Source organism: Canis lupus, chromosome 1, assembly GCF_048164855.1.
Source record: "Canis lupus baileyi chromosome 1, mCanLup2.hap1, whole genome shotgun sequence".
Classification (NCBI taxonomy): Eukaryota; Metazoa; Chordata; class Mammalia; order Carnivora; family Canidae; genus Canis; species Canis lupus.
Genome location: NC_132838.1, coordinates 62,986,436 through 62,995,270, shown reverse-complemented (window position 1 = coordinate 62,995,270; position 8,835 = coordinate 62,986,436). Strand labels below are relative to the sequence as shown.

General features: G+C 35.1%; 1 long non-coding RNA gene across 2 annotated transcripts in view; it reads left to right on the top strand.

The window, feature by feature from the left end:
* The first annotated feature begins 151 nt into the window (after window positions 1–151).
* The window catches only part of LOC140636839 (uncharacterized), a 46,104-nt gene continuing 37,420 nt past the window's right edge, over window positions 152–8,835 (top strand). For both annotated transcript variants that reach the window (XR_012034074.1, XR_012034073.1), the window contains exons 1-2: window positions 152–1,317; window positions 5,013–5,050. This is a non-coding gene — a long non-coding RNA (uncharacterized lncRNA). The remainder of the gene's footprint in view (window positions 1,318–5,012; window positions 5,051–8,835) is intronic.

Below are 8,835 nucleotides of genomic sequence, written 5' to 3'. Positions count from 1 at the left end.
ATGGGAATCAGAAGAGTTTTGGCTGTACTTGTTCTGATTCAGGGTCCTCCCCCCCCCCCCCCCCCCCCCCCCCCCCCCCCCGCCAAATAGCAACACACCTCAAGAGTTCTAAGTAGAGTGTTTAGCAGAGAGGTCTCTGCAACTCCCCTTCCCCCAGAGGTTCTTCCTGTTTTCCTTAATTCAGACTCCCCATGAAAAATAGATTCCCTGGTTTTCAAAGGGATGAAACAGGGGGATCTGATTTGGCAATTCCTGCTCCCTTCTGTCTCCCTGCATTTAAACCTCAGCCCACCGTCAAATACAAGAGACAAAGCTCAGAACATGTCTTGTTCCACTGCCAGCTCCAAGACTCTGATGCCTCAAAGATCCCTCAAAAGTGCTCAGTTAGCAGAAATGTAATCTTTCCCCATACCTGGTCTTTCTCTAGTTTTCACCATGTTTGTGAATGGCCCCATCAGCCACCCCACTGCACAAGCCAGAAAACCTGGAATCATTTCTAACACTTTATTCCCTAAAACCAAAGTCAGTGTCAAGGCCTATCTACTTTGCTTCCTGAATATTTGTGCAGTTGTCATCCACCTTTTGTCTCTACAACCACCATCTTCAGTCAAGCAGGCACCGTCTTTTACTAGTCCTGTTCATGTGGGAAGCAAAGGCAGGAGAAAAACTATTAAATTTCCTTATTCTTTACAGCCCCTTGACACGTCCTTAAAATAGGCAGAGTGACCTTCCTCCAGAAACCCAGCTTTCCTCCATGTTAATATTTTGCTAAGGGCAAGAGGTTAAGGCCTGAACCCCAGATTCTGTAAATTATTTAACAATTAAAAATTCCTTTGGAAACTTCCTTTATCTCACATATTGGCAGTCATCCCCCAAGCATATGACCCACCGATACATATCTGAAGGGTTTCATGACTATTTTTACTAAACAGTAATAAATGACCTTTTCCTAACAGTAGCTAGCTCCCTCAAGATCCCGGAAACCCTGCTTCCAAAATTCTTTAAAAACTTACGTTACGCATAACCCCCTCCCAATTTGAAAGTATCTAATGGGCCCCTCCTCAGGACCTTGTTGCAGCTCTTCCTGCCCAGGAGTCCTGTCCCCATGCCTTAATAAAACCACCTTTTTGCACTAAAATCGTCTCAAGAATTCTTTCTTGGCTTTAGGCTTTAAACCCTACCATCATTCCTACATCACTATGGCAACAGCGTCTCAACAGTTCTTCCTTCAGCCATGCCTGATTTCCAATTCTTTCCCTACACTGGAGCCTGAATGACCTCTTAAAATACGAATCTGCATCTTCCTAGTGACAAATGGTGTTTAGACTCTTTTCATGGGCTTCTCTGCTATTTGTATATCTTCTTTGGTGAAGTGACTGTTCAAATCTTTTGTCCATTTTTAACTGGGTTGTTTGTCTTAGTGCTACTGAATTATAGAGTCCTCTATATATTCTAGACAAAAAAGCATTTGTTTCCTCATTTTCTTCATTGTTTTGATTGTGATAATGGTTTCGTGGGTGTGTCAAAATTTATCAGGTATATACATTGAATATGTGCAGCCGATTTTATGCTGAATATAGCACAGTCAAGCCATCTTAAAGAATCTAAATCTTATCTTGTTCCTCTCCTGACTTCACATGACTTTCTCCCACCCTCAGGTTAGACGAAATTTCTAACATTTCCTATACCTGGCCTGCCCCTAACATTTATAGGACTCAGACTAAGAATTCAAAGGGAGGTTGAGATGCCGTTATGTCTAAACAATAAAAGTTATAGATCCAATGATGCCTGCAGTCTGACCAGCATCCCAGGTAGGACTCATAGCCTAGGCCTGCACCCTTTCCCAACAGGTCATCCTATGGTTCCCTGCAGGCCTGAGCACTAGCACAGATCTGGTGAGGTAGGCAGGCAGATGCTGGTCTGGAATCCCCTAAACTTGGGTCAGGGACTAACTTGGACTTGGTATTATACTGACATGACTAAAGATGCCAGAGGCCACTATGAAAAAGCCTGCAAAGAAACCAACCCAGAGAAAGCAAAGCATATATGGCCAGACCCTTTCGACACCAACTGGGCCTTTGAACCAACTCCCTACAGCTAGCCCCATCTATGACCTTTTCATAAACTCTTTTTTTTTTTTTTTTTTGCTAAATCTAAATGACTAATCCATTATGCAAACCATCCTATGGTAGAGGTTCTTAGACCAAGTTATTTTGTAACATCAAAATACTCCTATACGTCCCATTTAATAAAACATGTTAAAGTTCATAGAATGTTTAAATATTACTCTAAAATACAAATAAACCATTTCTTTTTCATCGTCCAAGAATGTAAGGTCATTGAAAGCAAGGCCCATGTATTATACATACATATTCACCTTAGCCCCTTATAGATCATAGTGCTGAAATTATTCATCCATACTCATTTATTTCTTCTACTCTTTATATAAGATATAAGCTTCTGATGACATACTAATTTTAACTTGAAGCATATGTTCTGTAATTCTGATTCTTTTCATATCTTATATAAATCATAAAGACCCAGCAATTTAGAGATAATTTTTTGGTTGTGTATTAATTCAGTGTGAAGCAAGAGAATGTTGCTATACACGTGTCTATAGTAAAAACTTAAGGAAAAGCCACTTGATGATGTTATAACTCTGTAAACTGACACATTTAATGTTACCATTTTTAATTGTTTAAGATGTATTAGATTTATATCTAAGCATGTTTGCTTTCAAATAATAGATTATTTGCTCAGCTTATTGACAGTTTTAATAGATGAGAAAGTGAAAGAATAGAGAGGAGACTGTGTTGTGCTAAAAATAATTCAACTAATACATATTTTTTCCAATTTTCCTACACTTGTGAGCAATTTATGATTTTGCTATGGCTTTAATAATACAAATGCACCCACAGGCTTTAAGAAGGAAATACTGTGGGATCCCTGGGTGGCGCAGTGGTTTAGCGCCTGCCTTTGGCCCAGGGCGCGATCCTGGAGACCCGGGATCGAATCCCACATCGGGCTCTCGGTGCATGGAGCCTGCTTCTCCCTCTGCCTGTGTCTCTGCCTCTCTCTCTCTCTCTCTCTCTGTGACTATCATAAATAAATAAAAATAAATAAATAAATAAATAAATAAATAAATAAATAAATAAATAGAAGGAAATACTGTGATAAATTGACCACTCTTTCAGGGCTATTTCCTCTATGTATTAACTAATGACAATAAGGTCTCTCAAGAATCCATTATAAAGATTTTTTTTTATTAGTGAAACAAAAGGAGCAAAGAAAGAAAAGCTGCTTTGGGGGTCTTGGCAAAATCTCCACGTGGAGTTCAATCTCCTGGCACCTGCTTTATGGAAATTCTTTCTTCTTAAGAAAACAGAGAGAATTAATACATTTTTAACATTGATCTTGATCAAAGTGAGCCAACCATACATAGCTTGACCTGAAATTCTTGGGCCATACATTGACCTTCAATTTTGAAGAGAACACCAAAATGTTTTCCCAAAATGGATTCACCAGTTTAGGCTCCCACAAGTAGATTCACATCTTCCCCAACACTTAGTATTGACAGGGTTTTTTTAAAGTTGGCCTATCCAATGCATATAAAAGGACAATTTTGTCTCGATTTGTGTTTTCCTAATCTCTAATGAGGATGGACATCTCTTCATGTGTTTATTGGTCTATAGTTTCTTCCTCTGTGACATATTTGTTCATCCTCTGCCCAATATCATGTAGGTTGTTTGTGCTTTTCTTATTGCATATTCTTGATCCTAATTGTTTTAGACTACAGTTGTCATGAATATCTTCTACAAATTCGTAGCTTACTTTTTTAAATGTAGCTTTTGATGTAGATTTTGATAGTTCTTACTTTTAATATTGTAAAATTTATTAATATTTTATTTTATGTTCAATGTGTTTTGCCTTATTTAGGAAAATAGCCTACCCCAGGTTCAGAAGACAATTATCTACATTTTCTACCAAGACTTTTAAAGTTTTAACATTTGAGGGTTTAACTTTCAGGACTATATTTTTACATGTCATAAGAAGAAGGGACCCAAAATATACTCCACCTGTGTAATTTTTGAAGTTCCATATATGTGTTAATCTCTGCATCCTATTTGATTCCACTAATCAATTTTATAATCCCTCTACCTAAACTATCTTAATCCCTCTACCTAAACCATCTTAATTATTATAGCTTTGTGACAATCCAGTATCTGGAAGAGTAAGACTCTTCAACTTTTTATTCTTCGTTGGAAATATCCTAACTATTCATGGCCCTTATTTATATATATATATACTAAAATTCTATTAACATCCATTAAAAATTCTCTTTTTTAAATGGAATTGCATCTATTTTGTAGATCAGTTTGGAAGAATTGACACCTTTATGATATTATTTTCCTATTTATGTAAATGATGTATCTATTTATATATATTTATATATATGGCCTTCAATATTGTGTAATGATATTTCATAGCTTTCCCTCTAACAGTTTTGGGTTTGTTTTTTTTTAAAGATTTTATTTATTTTTTGAGAGAAAGCAAGAGTGAGAGAGAGAGAGAATGCGCATGAGCAGGGGGAAGGGCCAAAGGGAGAGGAGGAAGGAGGCTCACCCCTGAGCAGGGAGCCAGATGCGGGACTCAATCCCAGGGACCCTGAGATCATGCATAACCTGAGCCAAAGGCAGATGCTTGACTGAGCCACCCAGGAGCCCCTCCCTCGAAGTCTTTTGTACATATGTTATATAGATTTATTCTTAGATAACTGGGGCTCCCTGAAACTACTGAAAATAATATCTTCTTCTTAATTGTATTCTTTGGTGATTTGCTGCCATTTTATAAAAATATAGCCAATTTAGGGAAACATCTGATTTGAAGCTTGCGCACTACACTATCTTATTATTTTTAACAACCTATAGTTATTTTTTTCTAAATAAATAATGATAACATATAAAAATAATGCTATTTTAACTTATTCCACTCTGATATAATTTTTCTTATAGTATTGTGCTAAGAAGTTCAACTAAAAGCCAGATATAAGGTAAAAGCATTATTGTCTTATTCCTAATTTTTAAAGGAATGCTTCTAATGTTCATCTATTTACTATGTCATTTCCAGGATTTTTGTAAATCATTTCATTTTATAGTAAAGATGGTCCCTTAAATTCCTGGTTTTCTAACTACTTTTATTATGAATGGGTATGCTGATGGGTAATATGCCCTTCTGCCATCTAATACAGTGTGTCCTTTAAAGCCTAAAATATAGCAAGAATATCTTTGATCTACCCCACCATCTGTCTCCTGGCTATGGGATGTTAGGTCTGTGCCAATCAGAAACCCAGCAAGACATATTTCCTTGGCTATCACAGACAGGAATATTACATTTTAGATTGTTATAATTCTGTCCCCTTTTCCTGCACTTTCCTTCTCCTTCCTTGACATTAGAGAAGGGTTGGGAATAGCAAGCCTACTGCATCCCGAGAAGTGTGATTTCTGCATACTAGGTGCCATTATCTTGAACAAATACTCTAAAACCACGTAAGCAGTATATGATGAATATGATAGTTTTCCTGCATGTAATACCCAAAAGTGTCAGAGAACTAAGAAGTGAGGACAAAAGAATATTCCAACTCATTTCACACTTGTTTCACAACTGGAAGCTGATCCCATTAAACCTATCCTCCAGCTAAGGCAGCTGGTTCACAGAGCTCTTCCATCTGAGGGGTAAGTTCTACCAGCTACTATCTGGTTAGCAAGACTAGTTTAAAAAAACAAACCCAAACCACTACTCTTAGTGTTTGTAACAAATGCCAAGTCTGCATGATTATTTCTTTCTATTTAAAGAGGAAAACCAGAAGGTAAAAATCAAACGAAGCATGAAATCTGTCGGCATATCTACAAAAGAGTAGAGTCATTATTCTGATGACAGAGAACAAGAGTATATCCTTGAAAAATGATTTATCAAAACAAACAGAATAAAAAAACACAAAAATATTTCTGGCATATCAATAGGTAGCAGTGGCTTCTCTAAGACAGGAGCAAGAAACCTTAAGAGAACAGATTGAAATAAAAAAGGTAGCCTCATGAAAACCACCACGAAAAGACTGAGGTTCAAACAAAGCTGAATGTGATCAAAAGACTTAAGGAAATTAATAACTAAATAGAAGGTATTATATCAACCAAGAAGATAATAATAAATAGAATAATATTGTTTGAAGAGAATGTCCAGAATGCAGGGAGACATTGTGAATGGTGAAGGTGAAATGTTAGATATGAAGAGAATGAAAATGCAACCTAATTATTACAGATATTACTAAGATAGACATCAAAACAAATGGAATAAACAAAATCATAATTGAGGAAAACCTTCTATACCTGACTACACGCATCAGTATTTAGATTAAAATACCACATCACTTGATATAATAAATGAAAATAGAACCCAAACTCTAACTCTAACAATATTTTTTCATCAAATATAATTCAAATAAGTAAATATAAAAATAAGGGGGAAAAACAATAGACATTCAATCTGAGGAAAAGATGCAGAAAATGTTATAAGAGGTATGGCTGACCATAGTCTTCCATTGTAGCATTTACATACCAAATAAATACAGAGTAATGTCACAGAGTGTTTGAAAACTGGGATTCAACTAGGAATTCAACTCTGCTGGGATTCAACTCTGCTTTCATTATATGTGAATGTAGAAGACATGTTCTCTTTGAAAAATCAATCAACAGGCATTCTTATTATACCATTTTCATGTGTTGCTTGTCTGCAGGAAGAGATTATATTAGGCAATGGACTTGAGACTCCAGTTTATAATTTTATTTCTCTTATAAATTAGTAAATTCTGATGGCATACATCCACCTTGACAGCCTAGTTGACTTGCGTCTGCCCCTGGGACAAAATCAAGAATTGCTATCCAAACGTATTTCAGAACCCTCAAGATCAAATCCCAATTTGGAACAATGGCAAACACTTTAAGGAAATGGCTTGCAACTCATAGGAAAGATACATACATTCATCCCTTCTCTAAAGGGAAACTGTTGGGTGTGGGAAAGGAAGATGTGCTCAGGTAAAAAAAAAAAAAAAGCATGTACAAAATATTCATTGTTTTGACTCAATGTCAAGAGTCAGCATGCAGTTTTTATCAAAGGGGTGATGGGACATAAAAGATTGATGTAATGCTTTGGTTCAAGATTTCTTGGGAATCCTTTTGGAGAGGATATTCTTTCTGCTTCTTTGAACATCTCCTTTTCAAAATTTTAATAGATCAGAATTGAGTTAAAATTTATAAATTTTGTCAAGTAAGGATTGAATCATTATCCTATGCAGTCTTTCCATGTAGAGACCATAGGTTTTAGCTTCATTTTTCCAAAAGTGTGACACTTCTTTCAGTAAAATGTTTACTTTCCACATATAGTCTGTGTCCTCAATCTTTTCACTCCTTTCAAGACAGCTTTCAATAGAACAAATAGTAAAAACAAAGACAAAATGAAGCAAAACTCCATAACCCAGGGATTAGCACTTTTAATCTTAAATCTATTCAAATTCAGTACTTAAATAAATTAATATAATAATCTTTGGTTGCCCTATATTAAGATCCTATTATGAGAAGATTTTCTTGTTTTGACTTTGAAAGATTACAGTCCAGGCTCAAAACACAGGGTTTCTTCCACTGACTCTCTGGACACTTTTCCTTAGATAAATTACCTAACCATTTTACCAACTGAATCTTGGTCTAGAAATGATGATGTCACTCTAGATCATCATCATTTATTTCTTAAATGTCCTAGGATTCTTTGGTACTTCTACATTATGTTGATCTGTTTGAAAATTTAACTTCATGGAAACCCTGTCAGAGAAGTTAAAAGATCTTGGACCTATTTATGTTAATAATCACTGTATATAAGCCTCATACACTCACCCAGATAGAATTGGGGGAAGGGAAAAGGAACTAAATAGCTGTGTTTGAGTTTCTCTGGTAAATAAAGCTAACTTTAACCCAGAAATCTCATAAATTTGGTTTCAAAACAAGTTTTATTAAAATTTTGATTATTTACTTAATGAGGAACTATATGCTAATCACCTCAAAAAAGTGAAAACAGTCATTTTTAAGTTATTATAGAGATAGATACATGCTCAACTCACTGTTATCGCTCAAGTATTTATAGCTAAGAAAATATTCCTAGTCATCATCAAGGAAAATGCCCAACAAAGACTCACTTTATTGTTCATATCAGTTTTGAAACAAGTAGTGCATTGAAGAAGCCACATTTACTGACTCATTCCTCAAAAACCTCCGTTTTCTCATTTCTTACATTTTGTGACTTTCATTTTATCCATTTTGGATATAATAACATATAATATATATATAACTATGTATATATAAAATATATAATAGCATTATATGTGACTCAAAATAATATAAAGAAGATATAACAATACATAATAAAACAGTGTAACAAGAGAGTGACTATTTAAATAAAATCAGAATGTCATAACAAATTAAGATATTTATTGTTTTCAAAAAGAGCCACTTAAAAAAGCTAGCTATTCAATTGACCAATTTAATAATTAATGTGAAACTATTTCTCAGCCATATTTTTACAGTTAAAAATAAAATGAATTATACCTAAGAAGCTAAATGTGGCTATAAAAATTAAATGCCAAAAAAATTTTCAATTAACCCAAAAAAAGGCCGATGCAGAGGAAGAAAAGTAACAAAGAACAAATGGGACTGGACAAATAGAAAACAAAGAGTGACATGATAGAATTAAATATATATACAGATCTTTTCCCCCATGTACTTTGTACAAGAA